This window comes from Camelus dromedarius, chromosome 8, assembly GCF_036321535.1.
Source record: "Camelus dromedarius isolate mCamDro1 chromosome 8, mCamDro1.pat, whole genome shotgun sequence".
Lineage (NCBI taxonomy): Eukaryota > Metazoa > Chordata > Mammalia > Artiodactyla > Camelidae > Camelus > Camelus dromedarius.
Genome location: NC_087443.1, coordinates 3,509,099 through 3,530,658, shown reverse-complemented (window position 1 = coordinate 3,530,658; position 21,560 = coordinate 3,509,099). Strand labels below are relative to the sequence as shown.

The following is a 21,560-nucleotide window of genomic DNA, read 5'->3' as shown; positions in this document are numbered from 1 at the left end:
AACCAGCGCACGCCAAGATGCAGAGCCCCCAGATGAAGACCAGACGCCTTCGCGCTCACCCTGCGGCTCCTGGGAGACCCGGGGGGCACGCCCGCTGTGGGGCTCAGCGGCCCCGGGCCACAACCACGTGGAAAGCCCCCATGAGCAGCACCTTGGGTTCGCTGTGCCGGGAGGAGGGCCACCTGCCACGGGCCACAGCCAGCTGCTGTGTGGTGACGGGTGGTGCACTGTCCCGAGGATGCTGTCCCACCCCTGAAATGGGAGTGAAAGTCTCCGCATCCTCAACTCCATCCCCTTCAAACGCTCTCTGTGCCCGAAACCGCGACCGTGAGCAGGGAAGCCAAATTAGAGGAACAGAAAGGCGGCACCCTGTTCCCGTGGGCATCAGCGCATCCCTCGACTCAGTGAGTATCATCCGTACTGTGGCCGTTTACTTAATCGGTCTTCAGGGAGACTTCCAAACGGGAGTTCTGTGACCCAGGTGAGGTCAGGGTTCCTGGAATGGACAGCGTGTCAGAGCCAGCAGGGGGCAGGCCAGCCGCCCATCTGATCGTGGCCGCAGTGCACAGACTTTGAACCGGTTCCTGTCGCCTGTGTCTGTCAGGCTCACAGTGAACCCTGGTCATCGTTCAGTTCCTGAACTGCAACAACACACCCACAAATGCACACAGCCATGGTTCCCCACCCCACCCCGGGCTCGGGTGACCCCATGTTAGTGTCTTCCAGCACATTCTCCCTCTGGCCCAAACAGAACCAGGTCAAAAGGGCCTCTCCTCCGGTCTTCATCACGACCCTGCTGCTCAGAAGCCTTGCAGTGGTATTTCCTCTGCCCTAGTAGGGACTTTTAAGGGGTTTTTATTTGCTTTCATTTTTGCCATGCTTCTGAGAATGGCTCCTTTGTGATTAGCGCCTCCAAGGCCGTCTCTTCAGAAGATCACACAGCCACAGCCACAGCCCCAGGTGTGTATCCCCCAGAAAGTGTCGGGGGAGGGGGACGTGGAGGAAACCCCCATCTTTTAAGGATTTTCAAGCTCTAAAGTGATGGGCTCTGAGGCCATGTCCCGGGGAGCCCGGCCCGGGGTTAGCGGGCCTCTCGGGGTGGCTGAACTCCGGGTGCATCTCTAATGGTGATGCTGGGAGGCATGACAAGGAGGCTGCCACTGGTCACCTTCCCTGCCTTGAGGAGGAAGCTTCTCAACGAGACTGGAATCACTGCTCTATGGAAGGTGGCGTAGGAGGCACGAGGGAGCCTGGCAGGGTCAGGTTTTGTGGCCGGCGTCCCCAGAGCCCCTGTGGGAAGCCCCAGCGTTTCTGCTCACAGCAGAGACCCCGTGGAACATGTCAGCGATTGAATTCCGGCCGTCCTGACAGAGCCGGACCGGCTGACCTCTGCAGTGGCCCTGGGGGCAGGAGGGGATGGCTGGTGGGGTGCGGGGTGGGGAGAGCATTATCCAAGGTTATTTAGGACATTAAAATACAGAACCCTAGTAGCAATTTTGAGAGGATTTCAAAGTCTTTATCAAGTCAGTGCTTCTAGGATGACGTCCTCAGGCAGAGGTAATTATCTGGATTATTGAAATGTTTCTTCGGGTGACGGTGGTGGCGGCCTTCAGGCCTAACGACAGAGCCTTGGGAAACAGTGCTCCAGAATAAATGCAGTCATGACTCTTCTCGTCCAAAGGGAGAAGCAGGAGTCCTGGCCCTCTCCTGGGTCTCACTGGCTGGACGGAAAGATGGACTCCAGGAGAGTGAGTTCAACTCTGTCTTCTGTCAGTCTCACCCCTGCCAAGGCCCAGCCTCTCAGAACCTAGCTGCCCCTTCAAATTAGACTCCCAGATCCCAGGAAGCCCCCAACGTGGGCCCAGGCCTGGGAGACGCATCAGCTACCCGCTGCCCTGGTCTCTCTCAGCAGAAACAGCAGGAAGGCGTCGAGTCAGGAGGGTTCCCCCAACTTGGAGGGAGGCACGGAGTCCCGCTAAAACCCCGTATTCATCCGAAAGGGTCAAAGGAGGGCCAACAACCACAGGGGTCAGAGCCTCAGTTTTGGCTCCAAGTTCAAAGAATCGAGCTAAAGCCACATGGGGCCCCCTGGCACCACCCTAAAAAACGGATCCCATCCTGAGTCAGAGAGGAAGCCGACAGGCGCTGAATCACCCGTCCACTTCCGCTACCCGCGGCAGCTCGGCCAAGGCCAGCAGCCGCTCCCAAGGGGCAGCTTAGTGACTGACACTCGGAAAAGTTGATGTCCCCGAGAAGGATATGTAGGGCCAGGCTCACGCGGCCTGAACTGCCACGACCGACCTCCCCCTGGCCCCCCTGCCCCCGGCATTTTCCAGAGCAAAAGCTTCACATCTTGTGACAGCCCCTGTCCTGTCCTGCGCTGCCCTGGGCTGGGCTATTTTTCACTTCCCTGTTCAGAACACAGCCACACTTTCCAAATGCCATGAATCATCGCCACCGAGCAACGGCCATTCAGCCAGGCAGGAAACCACGGAGCACCAGACCTAGAAGGAACAGCTCTCTGCAGCAACCCTGTGCTGCCCCGGCCACCGCAGAGGCCACCGGACAGAGCTGCCACTCCGGCCACTCAACTGCTCCACCATCATACCCAGTAGCTGTCCCCTACTGCCCGAGCCCCCCATGCACCAGGTCACAGGCGGCATGAGGCATTTCTGACTTAGTTCTAACAGCTCTCTTGGTGGCATTGGCTGTAAACCAAAGCTGTCCTCTTCTGAACCCGGGAGGGAGAGAAATGGACAGGTCCGTTCAAGACCCAGGAAGCTGGGATCGATCAGACAGGTGCTGCACAGAACAGAGCCTCCAACAGAACACAGGGAGGTGACTCTCTGCCAGCAAGTGGCCTTGCAAGTATGGTACAAATGTCATCCTTGTCATTCAAGCCCCTTTATGACCGGAACGCTGTGGCCTTGAGCCCAAAAGTCGTCACCAGGGCGTCTATGAATAAAAAAATCAATGAAAGGGTTATCATCCTCCAAGAGTCGCAGACTCTCCTGCGCCAGGCTCCTGGCTCCTTTGAAAAATACTTTCGTCTGCTTTCGTGCTAGTCTTGGGTTCTCGTAAGTCAGCAAGGAGAGCCTGATATGAAGTCATTATTTTTGGCTCTATTTAACCATAGACAGTGCCATTCGAAAGCCAAGTGATCTAGGAAATGCAAATCAACACAACACCATGTCAGTTTTAACCTATGGGACGGACCAAAACTGTAAACATGGACGCTGGCCACAGCCAGCGCTGGCCAGGGAGTGGGAAACGGACACTGTCCTAATCCAGAGGTGAAACTGGAGCTCTCTGTACTTTCTGGAGGCAGTTTGATTCTATGCATTACAATTAGTAGTGAGCAACTTTGACTCCTTAAGTTCAAGACGAGGGATCTACCCTCAGATGAACAACCAGGAAAAGGCACCAAAACGTTAAATACAAAGAAAGTCATCACAGGGCGGTAAAGAAATACCAAAAAAATAAAAGATAAACAAATAAAATGACCTAGATATGATTGAGCCAGTGAATCATAGTATATTTGATAAAAATGCTATGCAACTGTTACAAATAATGTTGGGTGGGGAGGGTAGAGCTCAGTAGTAGAGCGTGTGCTTAGCATGCACGAGGTCCTGGGTTCAATTTCCAGTCCCTCCATTAAAAATAAATAAATAAACCTAATTACCTCCCCCACCCCAAAAAAGTTTTTTAAAAAAAGTGTTGGAAATCTCCAACCACAGCCATAAAACCGTGTTCGCTTGGGTCATTTTGATAAAAGTAGGAGACAAAAAAACTTGTAGCCCGTTTATGTAAGTGCTGATGGTGTGTGAGCAGAAAAGAGACACCTGGATGTTTTATCGAGTTGTTAGCAGTGCTCATCTGCAGAGGTGGATTTCAGGGTGATTTTTACCTTCTCCATAGTTTCTGTATTTCTTAAAATTGTTCAGAGGAATTATGAAGTATTCTGCTGATCAGAGAAAAGTATATATTTTCATTTTAAAACCCAAAGTAACACAAATACAAAAGCTGTCTGGTTCCCTGACGGGCTGTATCTGTCCAAGATGAGTTGCGGGTTCTCTTCTGATAGAAGATGTTACCGTGGACTGTTCTGCCAGGAAGGTTTGGGCTCTGGGTCATTTCTCCTGAGTTCTGATGGGCTGAACTGGATCTTCTGTGCTCCACGAAGCAGCTCCTGTGTCTGACCAGGGTCACAGTGGAGACTGACCCATGGCAGAGTTTTCTCCCGCAAGCACCACACATCCTGTGCAGGTTATCAGATCCTAGGTTCCAGTGCTTGCAATGAACCAAATTAACGAACGCAGACCTTTCTGGGCAGCCAAGCAGATTCAGATGTTTAGAAAATATGTGAATCACAACCCTCGGAAATAAATTCCAGACCCCCGAAGCTCATAGAAACTAAATCCAGAAAGATCTTGAAGAAATCATCTATTCTGGACCTCTCATTTGACACGTGAGGGAACCAAGGCACAGAGAAGTGAAGTGACTTGCCCAAGGCCACACAGCTTCTGGGTGACAGAGCCCAGAAGAGAACTTGTGTCACCCAACCAGCAATTCCAGGTTCCTTTTGCCTTATCACAACAGGGACCAGGGCAGTGGGCAAAGGTGGACACTAATGCTGAAGGTGTCCTTCATGCCCTCAGAAACTACTCCTGTGGAGGGTCCAGAAGGTACCAGGATGATCCTAGGCTCTGTAGAAGCGTCTAGACTTACCTGTAGGCATTCTTAACCAAGACGTCATGTGTGTTCCTACAAGGCGGCACACACAGAGCTTTCATCGCATTTCCAAAGGAAATCCCTGCACAACCAAAATTAAGTACTAACGAACCAGGGTATGGGTTGTAAACTTGCTTTATAGAAAGTAAATAATGTGGCTTCGCAGTCCACATGGTTTCTATCCCAACTGCTCAGCTCTGCCCTTGTACCGTGAAAGCAGTCACAGACAGTCCACCAACAAATGGGCGTGGCTGAGTTCCAATAAAACTTTATTTACAAAAACAGGCTGTGGGCCGGATTTGGCCCAGGCAGTCGTAGGCCGAACCCCTCCCCTCGACCCGACTCAGAGTCCCTGAGCAGCTACCTCCCCCTTACTTCAGATGCTGCTTCTGGTTGTGGACCGAGGGACAGCCACATTCCTGCCGATGGACGGACCCAGCTCTGAGCCCGGGACCACCGATGAAGTGGAGAAACACAAAAAAGGAATTTGTTAAATTTTTTTGTTAAACAACAGGTTCTTTGAATTCCTAATTGGAAACTTTCACACATGAACTGGGGTTGCTGCAACTCATTTCCTGAAGTCCTGCTGGCCCGGTTTTATTTTGAATAAAATGGTTGTTGAATGGGGAGAGTGACCTTTGACCTCTAGCGGCTGTCTGCAATATACCTTACTGGCTCATTTGCATATAGGGTGTTAGAAACCTGCTGGCACATTCTCCTCTTTTCACAGAAAATTCTGACTTCCTTGATCAGATAGGGACTAAAACAAGATCTCAAGACAAAAAACAAAGCCAGGAAGGAACTGGAGGCTTTTTTTTTTCCTCTCTTGTTGTTGGCCAAAAACCCTCTTCAGTTCAAACCGAGAAGCAGATACTGAGCATCTCTTGTGTCACCCTAAGTGGGGATCAGGAGCTAGGACATCCTCTGCTCTTGTACGAAAGATGGGACTCTTCCCTCAGTTGGACCCTCACCCAGGACCCAGCACCCCCTGCCCCACAGCCCTTTCCAAATTCCTGCAGCGAAATGACTGCCACTTAGTCCTCACAGCAAGAAGCAGGCGATGCATGTGTGTGTCCATCTTTGTGACAACAGTTCTAAGTACTCTATGTGCCTGCACATCAGACATACCCTTGGGAGATACTTGCTTAGTGGTAGGGGTGTGCTTTCTGGCTGATTTTAGACCCTTTTCACACTTCAGCATTGGGACACACAGGAACAGTTCTAAGGGACACAAAAGGTGATGAAGTCTCCTAACAGGAGAACAGAGACTGCAAGCCACCTGGGGATAGGCCAAGGATGAGCCGACGCTGAGTCTGGGGCCCCGGGTGTCCCCTCTGGGTGTCCTGATCCCTGGGCGTGCCTCCCTCAGGCTGTCTCCTGCTGAGAGCCCAATGTCACGACATCTAAAGTAGCTTCCAGAAGATTCAGAGGTGCCCCTTTTCTTCCTTTTTCTCTTGCTGTCCGGACATGCTTCCCAGCCTTCCCGTGGAAAATCCCAGAGCCGGCCACTTCCTGTTTTTGTTTTGCTCTCCTCCCCCATTGCTGTGCCATTTGACCTTCTGTCCTCTTCTCGATCTTCGTCTCAAACTGGGAAAGCGTCCCCAGGTCCAAGCAGTTCATGGGCAGCTGAGATTTCCGTCCCCGCTCTGCTCACCCCTGCCTGTGCTTCAATAAATCCTGGCTCTTCGTGGTCCTCCAAGGGGCTTCCTCACCCCAAAGTGGGGTGCTGAAAAGATGAAGAGACTGGTTTGGGGAAACACTTGCCCAACAGCAATGCAAATTTTAGCAACAGTTGTTGTTCAGTGCTGAGCCACTTTTATTTGGGGCAAGGAGTGTCCTTTTGCTTTGTTTTGACGATTAGACTAGCTGGGAGCCTGCCCTGGTGACACGTGATGATCTTTTTTCCTCTTTCCGCTGTTGGCGTCCCCTTCCCCGGGCCCTGCATTCCTGGCATATTTGGAGAGAGCAGGAGCTGGCCTGAGGCCACTTTTCTAAGGCCCTTCTCTGTTCTGAGGTCCTGTTTCCAGTGCAGTCCCTTCACTTTGTTTTCTTTGTCCCACTGCACAGCCGGTACCAGATGCAGGCAGTGGCTCCAGATCGGGCTGGCTGGAAACTCCCGGACCCCATCATCCAGAGGGGGAGCGTGTGAAACTGTCAAAGAAGTGTTAGCCGTGCGCCAGTCTTAGGGGAATTTCCCCCAAACACATCTGACACATACAAAGAAAAAGGGAAGAAAGAACCAAACAATAAACCACCACTGCCTTTGAGAACTTACTTATTGGAGCAGGTGTCCACCGTAGGCTGGCTCTGGCTTGAGCTGGGTGACTTTTTCTACTGCAGTGAAGGTCTCTGGGCCTCAGCTCTGCTCTCCCTGAAGGTGATGGGAGAGACTCTTTGAGTTTGCCAGAGCCAGGCACTCCCAGCTGGAAAGACCAGTGGAAACAGGGTGAAATCTGGTGACACCTGGCTCCGTCATGGTCTGTCGAACCCCGCTAGGTCTCCCTTAAATCTTACCTCGACGAAAGGTCAACCAAATTCATATCACAGGAAAACCTGAACTTAATGCTCTTCTCCGAATTGTTTTCAATTTCCCACGCGGAGAAGAGATTGAATCATTTTGTTAATAAGCAAAGGTCTTCTTTTTCCACCTTCTGTCGTATAAACGTCAAAGAAAAAAAAAAGAAAGCTTCACAGTTCCAGCATTTTAAAAAAGTCAAGTGGAGATAAAACAGATGATCCTCCAGAGGGGGAAAAAAGCAACCTTAACTCCAAAACCATAAAACCTTAAATTATCTAATGTTTAACTCTCTCAACAAAAGCCTTGTGGAATGTTCAAGAATAATTAAAAGTGTAGACCTCGGGGAAGGTATCGCTCAGGGGTAGAGCACGTGCTTAGCATGCATGAGGTCCTGGGTTCAATCCCCAGTGCCTCCATTAATTAAGTAAATAAATAAACCTAATTACCTCTCCCCACCTCAAAGAAAAAAAACTAATGAAAAGTGTAAGCTGTGCAGGAGCAACAGCCCAGATGATTCCAGGTTTCTTGAACCCTTAGATGAATCAAAGCACTGGACTAAGAAAGCCAGGGACAGTGAGGGAATGCTTGTGAGTCAAGCCATAACATAAAATTCAGAAGTCTGATTGCACACTTATGTTCACAGCAGCATAATTCACATTATCCAAAGGGTGGGAACAAACCAAGTGTAGATCAGTGAGTGAATGGATAAAATAACCATGGCATGGCCCTACAATGGAATATTACCCAGCCGTAAAAAGGAGGGAAATTCTGACATCTGCTACAACTTGGATGAACCCTCAGGACATTATGCTCAGTGAAATAAACCAGTCACAGAAGAACAAATACTGTATGAGTCCACTTATAGGGGGGCCCTAGGGGAGTCAAATTCATAGAGACAGAAAATAGAATGGTGGTTGCCAAGGGCTGAGGGGGAGAGCGGAGGAATAGGAAGTTATTGTTTAGTGGGGACAGAGTTTCAGTTGGGGATAATGAAAAAGTTCTGGAGATGGATGATGATAATGATTGCACAAGAATGTGGACATGAACTCTACGTTTAGAAATGGCTGAGGGGGGAGGGTATAGCTCAGTGGTAGAGCACATGCTTAGCATGCACGAGGTCGTGGATTCAATCCCCATTCCTTCCATTAAAAAATGTTTTTAAACAAACAAGTAAATAAATAAACCTAATCTCTGCCCCCTCGCCCCCTAAAAAAAAAGCTTAAAAAAAAAGAGATGGCTGAGATGGTCAAGTTTACATTATGTATATTTTGCCACAATTTAAAAATCTTTCTCATTAAAAATTTTTTAGATTCATGGTTCTGAGTAAAGAGTATTGAGTGAGTAAATCTGCCCCCCGCTTTACACGCATGCACACCAGCTCTTCTCGGAGAAACCCACTGGTCCTGCCTTCAGTCTGGAGCCCACACAGAGTTGTGAATCCGCACACCTGTGTTTCGGCCTCGGAACTTCACTGGGGACACCACGTCCACATCCGTGAGGCAGAGAAAGGGCAGCTCTTTGACCGATGGAAAAACCAAGGGTCACGCAGGTTACATAGTTTGCGCAAGGCTGCACAGTTCACAGGGTGGCCCCGGTTCAAAGCTCCTGTCTGGCCCTGTCTCCAGGTCTACAGCCCCCCAGAGTGCTGAATAAAACACAGGACAAAGCCAACATGGGCCTGTGGAGAGATGGGAGTGTGCCATCTGGGTCCTAAAGCCAGCGCCATGTGGACCAAGGCAATCCAGGAGGACCTGGCAATCACCGGGTGAAGGCGCGTTCCCAGCGCCCCGGGCAGTGGAGGATGCACAAGGCAGGAGGCGGGCTCTCCAGTGGCAGCCACAAAACGAGGGCCAGTGCAGAGATGGGGAAAGTGGTGAGTGTGGCCCAAGCACGGAGGAGAGTCCGTCCAGCTGAGGCCTGGGCGGGGCGCGGGGCTGGGGACTGGAGGAAAGCAAGTCTCTGCTTTCCTTTTTTTTTTTTAAATTGAAGTATAATTGATTTACAGAATATTAGTTTCAGGTGTACCACATGGTGATTCAATATTTTTATAGCTTATACTCCATTTAAAGTCATTGCAAGCTATATATGTGGCTGTGTTTCCCCGTGCTGTACAATGCATCCTTGTTGCTTATTTAGTTTATACAGTGTAGTTTGTATGTCTCCATCCCCTCCCCCTACCTTGCCCCTCCCCACCTTCCCTCTCCCCACTGGTAACCACTAAGTTTGTTCTCCGTATCTGTGAGTCTGTTTCTGTTTTGTAATATTCATCTATTTGCTCTACTTTTTAGATTTCACATATAAGTGATAGCATAGAGCATTTGTCCCTCTCTGACTTATTTCACTAAGTGTAATACCCTCTAGGTCCATCCATGTTGCAGCAAATGGCAGTATTTCATTCTTTTATACAGCTGACTAATATTCCACTATGTGTATGTATATATCACAGATACATATATGTATTACAAATACATATACCTCCCATCTTCTTATTCCAGTTGTCTGTTCACGGGCACTCGGGCTGCTTCCACATCTTGGCTGTTGTAAGAAACGCTGCTGTGAACACTGGGGTGCGTGCGTCTTTTCGAATTGGTGTTTTCATTTTCTTCAGATGTATACCCAGCAGTGGGATTACTGGGGCCCACAGTAGTTCTAGTTTTAGTTTTTTGAGGAACCTCCGTATTGTTTTCCACAGCGGCTGCACCAATTTACATTCCCACCAACAGCGTAGGAGGGCTCCCTTTTCTCCACATCCTCTCCAACCTTTGCTTCTGTAGACTTTTTGCTGACGGCCATTCTGACAGGTGTGAGGTGATACCTCATTGTGGTTTTGATTTGCATTTCCCTGATGATCAGCAATGTTGAATTGGCTTTCCTTTATAGCAAAAGGCCCTCAAAAAAGAGTCACTTCAACTCTGGGAACCAATCTTAGGGCCAAGTGCTCTCACTCTGTGGTCTTAAATGTCATCTTGTCCTGATGGTCCTCAAACTTGTGTCTCCTCAGCCTCACCGCAGAGCTCAGACTCAGGCACCCCCACTCCTCACTTCTGTAAGCGGCGCTCCCGTTCTGGGCAAAGCACGTCCAGCATCCTCGGCCAGCCTCTCCCCCTCACACTCAGCGTCACCCCGATGGCTTCATTTCCAGCATCTGCTGCCAACGCCCCCTCCTCCCCCTCCGCACCCTCCCCTCTCCCCTGGAGCACCATGTGGGTGGGGGTCCTCCTAACTGCTCTCTCCTATGCCCACTCCCTCATACCCTACACACCTGTGATGGCCTGTGACCTGGGGACAGGTGCCGGGTGGCCTGGGGCTGAGGCCAGACCAGGGGGTGTGGGGCTGACGGGGGTCTTTGCTTCTAGTTCAGCTCACTTCAGGAACTGGTGGGCCCCGCTTTGAAGGCCTCCAGGATCCATTCCAGATAGAACTCGTGGTCCTAAGAGGACCTCTCCAATCAGGTCCCCAGCTCCTTCTAAAAGCCATGTGCCACACGCACCTCTCTGAGGCCAGGCAGGCTTCAGGGCTACTGGGCACCTGGACGGGCTCCGTCTGGTACCCACAGTCCCCATGGGAGCACCGCGTCCAGGAGGGAGCCGGCTCCCGGGAAGCCACCCAGACAGCTGGCAGCCTCAGCAACAGAGTGCCCTGGAGGAGGAGCCCCCTAATGGTAAGGCCACATCTGCAGGGGCCCTTTCCCTCTCAAAGCACACTTTTTCCATCAAGGCGCGGTCAAAATGCACTCATTAGAGAAATCAGTGATGGGCGCTTATGAGAGCAAACACAGAAGCTACAGCTGGTTTACAACCTTCCCTTAGAAATCCCAGCAAAAATACATCCTATAATTTACCCTGGGGAGGCCGCCAGACAAGGAAATATATAGATACAGATATCTATATATATATGGAATGTGTGTGTGTGTGTGTGTGTGTGTGTGTGTGTGTGTGTGCGCGCGTGCGCGTGCCCAAACCAGACCAGGACATGCTTTTCTTTTCTTTTTTTTTTTTTTTTAAAGTGGAGGGACTGGGAATTGAACCCAGGACCTCCTGCATGCTAAGCACACGCTCTACCACTGAACTATCCCCTCCCTCCACACCTGCTTTTGTCAATAAAGTTTTATTGGAACGTAGCCACACCTGTTCATTTGTTTTCCATATAATCTTTGACCGCTTTGAAGCTCTAACTGTGGAGTTGAGTAGCTACGACAGAGCCCATCCAGCCCACAAAACCAAAAATATTTACCACCCAGTCCTTTCCAGAAAGTTTGTCAGCCCCTAGGTTAAATTATGGCTCCTCTGTATGCAGCTGTTCAAATGGCTATGTGAATCTGGCTATGTAAACTATGGCTCTGGAAAGTTGTTATGATATATGACTTAAAAAATAAAGTTGGAAAATGGTGCTTTAATCCCATTCTTATAGAAGGAAAATATATTCAACTAAATGTGTGTGTTTTGTGTGGAAAAATACATCCATTTCCTCTAGAAAGGTATAGAAGGAGGGAGGTAACAGGTGAGCTCTTAATTTCTTCTTTATATTTTTCTTTTTAGGTTTGATGTTTTTAAATAATGAGTCCAGCTTACTTTTTCATTTAAAAACAAGAAAGTTGTTTTCGTTTTGGATGAAACGACTCGCCTCCCCCACCCCCACTCACAGCTGACGAGGAGGGTCAAGGCTCCGAGGGGCTGGTGCCAGGGGTCAGCCAGGCCTCCCGGGGGGGAGCCAGCCGAGGGCCCAGAGAGGCGGCCCCTGGGGGGTAGACCCCACTGATGCCCTCGGGGGCTCCTGCTTCTGGGCTCCCCCATCACCCCTACATTTGGCCGAGGTCCAGGGCTGGGGACACTCGTCAGCAAGCACCAGCCCCACAGCACCCGACCTGACTCAGTCCTGGCCTCGCCCGGCACAGGGCGCCGCAGGAGTCGGCCGGGCGCCAAGTGCCAGGTCTCCGTGGAGACAGAAGCACGGTGTCCAAACATGAATGGCTTATTTTTAGAGACGTCCCCCATCATGTCCTGGCCCCACTCCAGGGTGAGCCATGGTGTTCCCTCTGACTCAACTCCCCAGACTGACTCAGTTCAGAGCATCCAGGGAGTCCCCTCTCACTGGCAGGAGCTGCAGTCAGTCCTTCAGAAAAAGCTCTAAGTCCTTAGGAGCCTGTGGGCAGCCTGCTTCTAGATAGAGTGCAACCATTCCCTCAGCAGTCTGTGCTTGGGAGCAGACCACAGAGCCCTCTGCGCCGGGTCGCCGCCTTCCCAGCAGATACGGAAGTGATGCGCGTCGCTCCCCGTGGGCCCTCAGCCCCGCGGGCTCCATCAGACGCATGTCCAGGAGAACAAGAGGCCCCTCCCCACTTGCCCTGGTCCTGCCGCCCCACGGCCTCACCCATGGTGTGTTTCCCAGGCATTTCTCCCTTTCTGGCCTCGGGCCCCACACTGCATCCCCTGGACTAGAGACACCAAGGATGCCAGAAGCCGTGCGCAGCTGTCATTTACCCTGTAGGTTTCACAGAGGGACGTGTCATCACCGTCCAGGAAAACAGTGCGAGCACAGATTTCTTGCTCCAAGGATCACGAACCAGGCAGGTTTGGGGCAAGTTTTGGGGGGAGGGAGGGGTGCAGAACAGGAGAGGGTGGGAGATACTTCCCTGCCTGAGGCAGCGTCGCCAACATTCCAGATGTCTCCAGGACGCAGCTGTCCCTCCCCAGTTGTCCCCGCGTGACGGGAGTTGCAGACGTCAGTTGTTTTCCAAGCACAGAGAGCCCAGGGCCTGCACGTATGCAAATCTTCGGGAAGAAGCGGCCTCTGTTCTCCTGGGCTGGCGCCGGGGCTGCGCCTTTTCTGCCAGCTCCCACGGTCTGTCTCCTCCGTCCCGAGCAGATGAGCAGCCCTGGCCCGGCCGAACAAGTCGGGGCCTCTCCGGGTGAGGTTAAGAGCTTGACTGTCCCTTACTTTGTCACGAGGCATCACATCACCCTTGATTCACGCCCTTCAAGGCTGCAGCCTTTAGGGTGAGTCCCATCCACACCTGCAGCTCTCCACCGGAGCCCTCCCGCGGGCAGCTGTGAGTCAGGGCTTGCTCATGGCCCCGCTCACCCAAGAGGGGCCATCTTCAACCCTCAGGATGCTCTGGGGTAGGGTGACAGAGCTCACCTGTGCTCCTAGGGTCGAGGGACTTTTCAACGACTAGGAACCTGGAACCCTCTGGATCTGGCCCTTGGTCTTTCGGCTCTGCCCTCCGCCATCAGTTCCAGTGTCTGAACGGACAAGCCTCTCCACCGTCTCGGCACGGCACGCGAGTGCTCCTCATCCAGGGATTGTTGAGTTCCTGGAGCCATCCCACCGGATGGGGTGTGGCTCTCCATGGAGGACAAGTCTCCCCCTAGCCGTTCAGAGGGCCCAAGAAACCCTTCAAGTGATTTCCCTTCTCTAAGATTCACCTTCCCTGTCTGTCTAATCAGTGGAAGAGTTGGAGGAAATATTTGCTACGTTTCCTTCCAGCTCTGAGTTCCTGGAAGTCTGTGATTATCTGGACCTCCACATCTCCAGACCAGACCTGGTCCTACTCACCTCTCACTCGCAGTCATCACACCGAAGCCTCAGAACCAGCCTCGCACTTGCATGGTGGTCTTGGGTTCCCAGTCGTCAACCACACGTGCACCTCCCCACGCCCTGATGGTGGGCGGTGCCCTGTTACCACCAGCCCTTGGCGAGGAGAAGCAGTTTGCCAAAGGCCACAGGACAGGCAAGCCACAGAGCTGGACCTCCACGCCTCCCCCAGTCTGCATCTGCCCAGCTGCAAACAACACTGGCTGGCCAAGGATGGACCCTCAGCCTGCTGCCATCGGCGGGCGGCCATGTGGACCTGCTGGACTAGAGAACAAAAAAGGCAGGAAGGCTGCTTTCTCCCCCATTCGGGTGAACAAGGGTCAGCCAGGTTGCATTAACACTCAGCCTCTGACAGCCCCAGCTGAACTCAGTCCTCTCTATCCTTTTCTTCCCACTTAGCCTAAGGCGTCTGACAGCTGCTCAACTCTGTTCTTGAGGATACTTCCCGGGGTGTCGTTCGGGTCAGACATGCAGAGTTTAAAATGCCCAAAGGAGCCTGAGATCAGCTCCTGCCCTCCCCTTCACCACCTGAAAAGGACGAAGGAATGGTAACAGTATAAACCATCATGGGGTGTAAATCAGGGGTCTCCCCCAGCCCTCAGTCCCAGGTTATAACGGGCCAGAATCAGACAGAAGGGAACTTCTCTCCATGGTCCCCAGAAGCCAGGTGTCGACTGAAGGTGACAGGGGATGTGGAGGCGGGGGCGGGAGGGAGGTATCTGGGTCTTGTCAGAGTTAGAAATTGCCCAGAACATCAGCCTGCCCCATCCATCCTTCACCCACCCGTCCCTCGGTGCCTGCAGTGTCTCAAACTCGCAAAGACAGAGCCTTCTCAAAACATTTACATTTCTGCCAGGCCAGGATTCATGTGACTTCGAATCCTCAAGTACACAGGTTTTCACAAGAAGACGAAAAGAGGACCTGGTCCTTTTTGTGACAAATCAACCAGCCTTGCCAAATGTCACTTCAAGAGGAAAGCCTCTCTGCTTTACCCACCCACATGGGTTTGCTTTCTGGACTCCCACACAGATCGGTTTTATAACCTCAGTGACAACGGGTTTTTTTGCATTCTTTTTTTATTGAAGTATAGTCCATTTACAGTGTTGTGTCCATTTCTGATGTGCAGCATCATGTTAGAAACCCATTCTTCAACTGGACACAAACCACCAAATGTTAATCGGCAAAACCCCGTCAAAGGCAAGCACATTTATACTTTAAAATTGAAAGTTAATCCATACCAACACCTGGAATCCTACAGCAGGTGTCTTCAGAAGAACTGAAAATTACCTTTACTGGTGACCTCGTATGACTGTAACTCCACTGACAACTTTTGGTGGGCGCTTAATTCAAAGGAAATAAAGCACAGTGGCAACCTTCGTCCCCTGTTTCTGCCAAGAGTGCAGAGAGACGTCACCAAGGGCTCGAAACAGACCTGCACAGCTTGACGCTGGGACCAAGACCCCCGAAAGGGTGTGGGGAAGCCAAACCAACTCGGTGACCTCTGAAGATACGAGGAAGACGCTGTCTCCATGACACCGGCTTCAGAGATACGATCTCGTAGTCTAAAACACACACACACACACCCCCGATACCCTGCCCTGACAGGATTAATTATTCATGTGCCAAAGGAATAATCTTCAGTGTTTCTCCCCTTTAAATCCTTTTGCCTGAATTCATGAAAAGCATATTTATCTGTTCACAGTTTTACTCATTTTTGTTACATTTGAAAGTCAGAACAGAGCAGGTACATTCAATATACATGTATACATTAATGAATACAATAATTTGCACTATTAGCCCTGACCTTGAAATATCAGAACTTTTTTTAACCAGAGGGATCCAGCAGTCCCACTCTTGGGAAACTAAATCAAAAGGACACATGCACCCCAATGTTCACAGCAGCACTATTTACAAAAGCCAAGACATGGAAACAACCTAAATGTTCATCGACAGATGACTGGATAAAGAAGTTGTGGTATATTTATATAATGTAATACTACTCAGTCATAAAAAAGAATTAAATAATGCCATTTACAACATGGATGGACCTGGAGATGATCATACTAAGTGAAGTAAGCCAGAAAGAGAAAGAAAAATATCATATGATATCCCTTCTATGTGGAATCTTAAAAAAAAAAAAAAAAGGACACAAATGAACTTATTTACAAAACAGAAACAGACTCACAGACATAGAAAATAAATTTATGGTTACCAGGGGAAAGAGGGTGGGGAGGGATAAATTGGGAGTTCAGGATTTGCAGATACACACTATTATATTTAAAATAGATAAACAACAAGGTCCTACTGTACAGCACAGGGAACTATATTTAATACTTCATAATGGCCTATAATGAAAAAGAATATGAAAAGGAATATATATATATATATATATATGTATAACTGAATCACTATGCTGTACACCTGAAATTAACACAACATTGTAAATTGTCTATACTTCAATTTAAAAAAAATCTCCTTTAAGGGTCCTGGGCCAGCACGCTCCAGACAGCACTATGGCCCTGCCTGAGTGACTGGTCTGATGCAGTGTTTTCTTCCAGATATGTGCAGTACATTGCTCTCCTGTGATCCAAATCATGCAAAGAACCAGGTGGTTGCTTTACATTATATCATATGCGCTCAGCTGGCGTTAAGCAAACCTGTCTGATTTTCCCCTGTATGTGTGCTTTCAGTTCTGTTTTTGGTGCCAACCTGGTATGACTTTTATATTTCATGCTTCACTTTATCCCCTCATCAATTTGCTCTCCTACAGAACGTGTATAAAATATCTCCAAATATGTATTCAAGGAAGTAAGACACGGGTGGCCTCTGGGGAGCAGAACTGAATGGTTGTCGGACTGTCTGGGAGGGAGACGTCTGAACATTTTAATGTTGAACCACATGACCAAATACCTAATCAAAAAGCTCTACTGCACAGAGGACTTTTAGGGCCGTGAAAATGCTCTGTGTCATATTATAATGATGAATGTATGTTATTTTATATTTGTCCAAAATATAGAATATACAAAACCATGATGAAACCCAATGTTAACTATGGACTTTGAGGGACAATGGTGAGTCACTGCAGGTTTGTCAGTTGTAACAAATGTCCCACTCTGGCGGCGGTGGGGTTCTGGATAGTGGGGCAGGGGGCAGGGGCATCTCTCTACAATCCACAATTTTGCTGCAAACCTGAAACTGCTCTTAAAAAATAAAGTCTTTTTTAATCCAGGAAAAAAAAATACTTGAAAGAACAAATAACTAAAAGAATAATACCAGGCGGGAATCCACACTGGCGAGGAAGAGGGCAGTGGAGGAGGAGCCCTCTGCCACCGCAAGTCAAATCCCAGGGAAAGAGAGAGATGCTCAAAGAACATTTTTAGGAACAGTTGTGATGGACTGTGGAATGTAACCACCTCCCTCCAACCTCCACCAAGACATGTTCCATCAAAGTCTACAAAATCTATCAAAACGTGGGGCAATTGGAAACTTTGTTCACTTTAGGTGGGAACTGTAAAATGGTGCGGCTGTTATGCAAAACAGTATGACAATGTCTCAAAAAATTGAACATAGAATTACCGTATAAGCCAGCAATCCCACTGGTACCTACCCCAAAGAATTGGGAGCAGAGTCTAAAAGAGATATTTGGGGTGGGGGGAAGAGCAGAGCTCAGTGGTAGAGCCCATGCTTAGCATGCACGAGATCCCAGGTTCAGTTCCCTGTATTTCCATTAAAAAAATAAGTAAACCTAATTACCGCCCCCCCAAAGAAATCTCAAACAGCAGCAACAAAAACAAACTAAAAAGAAGAAACTTAATAAAATAAAAGAGATATTTGTATACCCACATTCATAGCACACTATTTACAAAGCCAAGAGGCAACCCAAGTGTCCATCAGTGGATGAATAGAAAAACAAAATGTGGTCTAACCATAGAATGGAATATTATTCAATCTTAAAAAAGAAAGAAATTTTGACACCTGCAACAACATGGGTGAAGCTTGAGGACATCCAGCTAAGTGGAATGAGCCAGTCACAACAAGACAAATACCGTATGATTCCATGTACATGAGGTACCTAGAATATTCAAGTCCACAGAGACAGAAAGTAGAAATAGTGGTTGCCAGGGGTTGAATCGGGGGTGGGGGAAGAATGGGGAGTCATTCTTTCATGGGTATGCAGAGTTTCAGTTTGGCAAGAGCAAAAAGAGTTTTTTACTACGGACCATGGATGGTGAGGATGGTTGCCTAACACTTAGAAACTGTACTCTTAGAAACAATTATGCCAAGTTTTATGTTATGTGTAATTTACCACATTTACTTTTTTTAAATGTTCTTAAAAATGCTTTGTAAGTCAGGATTGTGTGTGTATTTCTGTGTTGGGTTGCATGGGGGGTTAGGGGGAGCAAGGATGGGTGACAACATGCCAAGATTCCAGGCAAAGGCAAGATGGACCAGCAACACCTGTGTAACAGCTCTGGGGCAGCCCCTCACCAGTGATGGGCAACGCTCAGGTGGTTTGTTTGACCCCAGACATACCCCAATCCCCCTCCAACAGTGGCGCCCCCTCCTGGTGGCCAGCACCGTATCACATGCTTCCTAGTAAATTCAAGGAACTGCCCGCCCTGGACAACACACAATGTGCCTTCTGACATTCTCCTTCTCATAGAGTGAGGTTTTCCTCACTTCCCTTTCCACATCAGCTCAGCCATTTAGCCAGCAAATAAATAGTCACTGCTGCACACCGCGGGCCAAGCTCCGAGCTACACGGTGGAGACCAAGAGGTGAGCACGCCAGTCAGTGCCGATAGGAGGCTCCCACTCCATCGGGGAAGACAGACGAGCACCTGCAACGACGTGTGGGGTGTGTGATGGGGGGGGCACTAGGAGCCATGGACCAGGTGGCCTTGGGTGGCCAGTCTCACCTGGAGGTCACGGAGAGCATCCCCAGAGACACAGACAGTTACACTCCAGCTGAGACCTCAGATCCAACAGAAAATCAAGAGTCGGTTTTGTGGCGGGGGGCAGTTTACAGCCACTTCTTGTAAAAACTTGGGGGGGGCGAGAAATCGGGGGTGGGACCATCCACATGGAGAACAGCACCGTGGCATTCTAGCAGCATGAGGAGAGGACCCGAGAGAAACGATGGAAGCCAAGAGCACAAGGAGAAGTGGAGGGGATGCCTCCAGAGAGGTGGGCAGGAGCCCGGCCCTGGGGCCCTGTCAGCCTGACAAGGAGCCCTCGGTCACTGTGCCACGGACGGTGGGACACAACCAAAAGGGCCCAAACGAAAGATTGACACCGCCATATTTTTTTTTAATTTATTTTCAATTTTCATTTTTATTTTTTAATTGCTGCTTTCTTTTTTAATTTTTTTTAAATTTTATGTATTTGTTTGTTTACTTTTGCAGGAGGGAGTAATTAGGTTAATTTATTTGCTTATTGATTTTTAAATGGAGGTGCCGGGGACGGAACCCGGGACCTCATGTCTGCTGAGCACGCGCTCTACCACTGGGCTTACCTTCCCCTCTCCCCAATTTTCATTTTTAAAAGACACTGGAGCTGCACTGAGTGGGAGGAGAGAGAGGCTGCATGTACAGAAACCAGCATATTTGTTTTCTATGGCTAATGTGTCAAATTACTGCAAATTTGGTAGTTTAAAACAAACCAAAAAAATTTTCTTTATTCTTTTACAGTTCTGAAGGACAGAAGTTTGAAAGCAGTTTCACAGGGTGTCAGGAGAGCCATGCTCTCTCCAGGGGAGAATCCACTCCCCACCTGTTCCCGGTGCTGGTAGCTGCCAGCGTTCGTTGGCTTATGGCCCCATCCCTCCAGTCTTCACCTCCATCCTCACGTCACCTTCACCGTGTATCTAACTTCCTTTGTCGCCTTTCTACGAGGACAGTCGTGATGGCACTTAGAACTCACCTGGACAATCCAAAATAATCTCCTCATCTTAAAATGCTTCACTTAAACTCTGATGCTTGGTGGAAATGTAAAATGGTGCAGCCACTACAGAAAACTGTATGGAGAGTCCTCAAAAAAGCAAACAGAGAATTCCCATTTGATCCGGGAATTACCTTGCTGGGTATATGCTCAAAAGAATTGAAAATAGGGACTCAAAGAGCTGTTTGTACACCACGTGCATAGCAGCATTATTCATGATAGCCAAGGGGTGGAAGCCAGCCAAGTGTCCACCAGCAATGGATGGATAAACAAAATGCGGTCCACATACAACAGAATATTATACAGCCTTAAAAAGGAAGGAAATTCTGGCACAGGACACAACATGAATGAGAACTGAGCACATTATGCTTGGTGAAATGGGCCCATCACAGAAGGACAAACACTAAATGGTTCCACTTACAGGAGGTACCCAGAGTAGTCAATTCAGAGAAAGTAGAATGGTGTTTGCTGGGGTCTGAGGGAGGGGGTTGGGGGGAGAATGAGTTTAATGGGGACAGAGCTTCCGTTCTACGGGATGAAAAAGTTCTGGAGATGGTTGGTGAGGATGGTTGTGCAGCAGTGTGAAAGTATTCGCCGCCACGGAACCGGACGCTTACAAATGAATCAAATGGTAAGTTTTGTGTTGTGTATTTTACCACAATTTGAATTTTTTTTTAAATCCTTAATCCCACCTGCAAAAATTTTTCCATGTATCATATAAGATAATATCACAAGTTCCAGGAACTGGGACCTGACATTTGAGGGCCACTATTCAGGTCCTTACCTTAGGAGACCCCTGCAGTCGTCCAGAGAAGACGGACCGGACTGCAGGCAGTGGGGATCAGTCTGGAGCTGCTAGGGGGCAGTGCTGCTGGGCGGGGCAGGTGAGAGATGGGGGGGCCAAGCCTACTGCCCCGACTTCGGATTGGGCAGCTGGCGGAACTCAGGAATGCAGACAGAAAAGCAGCTGGGTGTCGGGGAGTGTTGTGATGAGTTTTAGACACATTTTTTAATCTTGACCAAAAGCGGGGCCACTGGGCAAAGAGCTGCCTAAATTTTAAAAACCCACACAAAAATCTTTGCTCCAAGTGGGTAGAAGAGAGCGGAGTCACGTTCTTTGTCACTGGCATCAAGGACCCACAAAGAGGAGTGACCGGAGAAGACCCCTCGTACGAACACCAGCCTGCCGCTCACTCACCCCTCCGCACTGGAGCTGTTTGCTGCTGTCTAAGAGTGAAGAGGGCAACCTGAGCAAACCCACGTAACATACTGACTCTGCACCCAGCACTGTGCTTTGTACTTCACAAATCGTCACTAACTTAATGCCTAGAACACTCTGAGTTGGCATTACTATGGTCATTCCCATTTTATGGATGAGAAAACCAAAGCACAGAGAGGTTAAGTCAATTGCCCAAGGTCACACAGCCACACAGAGGCAGAGCCTGGATCTGAAGCCAAACACTGTGATCCCAGATTCTGCACTCTTCGCCAATACTCTATGTCACCTCTCTTTTCTTAAAAAAGCCCCCCTCCCCAAACCAATTCCAAAGCCAACAGCAAAGACCACAATAATTAATTCAGTTGAAGTAAGTTTATTCCTGAAAATGGGCCAGGTTATGGGCCGGGTGAAGCTCTTGTTAAGCACTGACGTACGGAGCTCCAGGGATCAAGACCCTCTCCTTACTTGTGGCCATTTGCAGTGACTGACGAGGAGAGGAAAGCGAGGGCCAGGAAATGGCAGGTCATTTACCAGATCCCTTCGTAAGCCCCCGAAGTTC

The 21,560-nt window shown here is 49.4% G+C and overlaps 1 long non-coding RNA gene across 1 annotated transcript; it reads left to right on the top strand.

Moving 5' to 3' along the window:
* The first annotated feature begins 399 nt into the window (after nucleotides 1–399).
* LOC135321780 (uncharacterized) lies at nucleotides 400–5,351 on the top strand. The gene is made up of 3 exons (XR_010381812.1): nucleotides 400–960; nucleotides 1,682–1,748; nucleotides 5,112–5,351. It is a non-coding gene; the product is annotated as an uncharacterized LOC135321780 (long non-coding RNA).
* The last annotated feature ends 16,209 nt before the right edge of the window (nucleotides 5,352–21,560 follow it).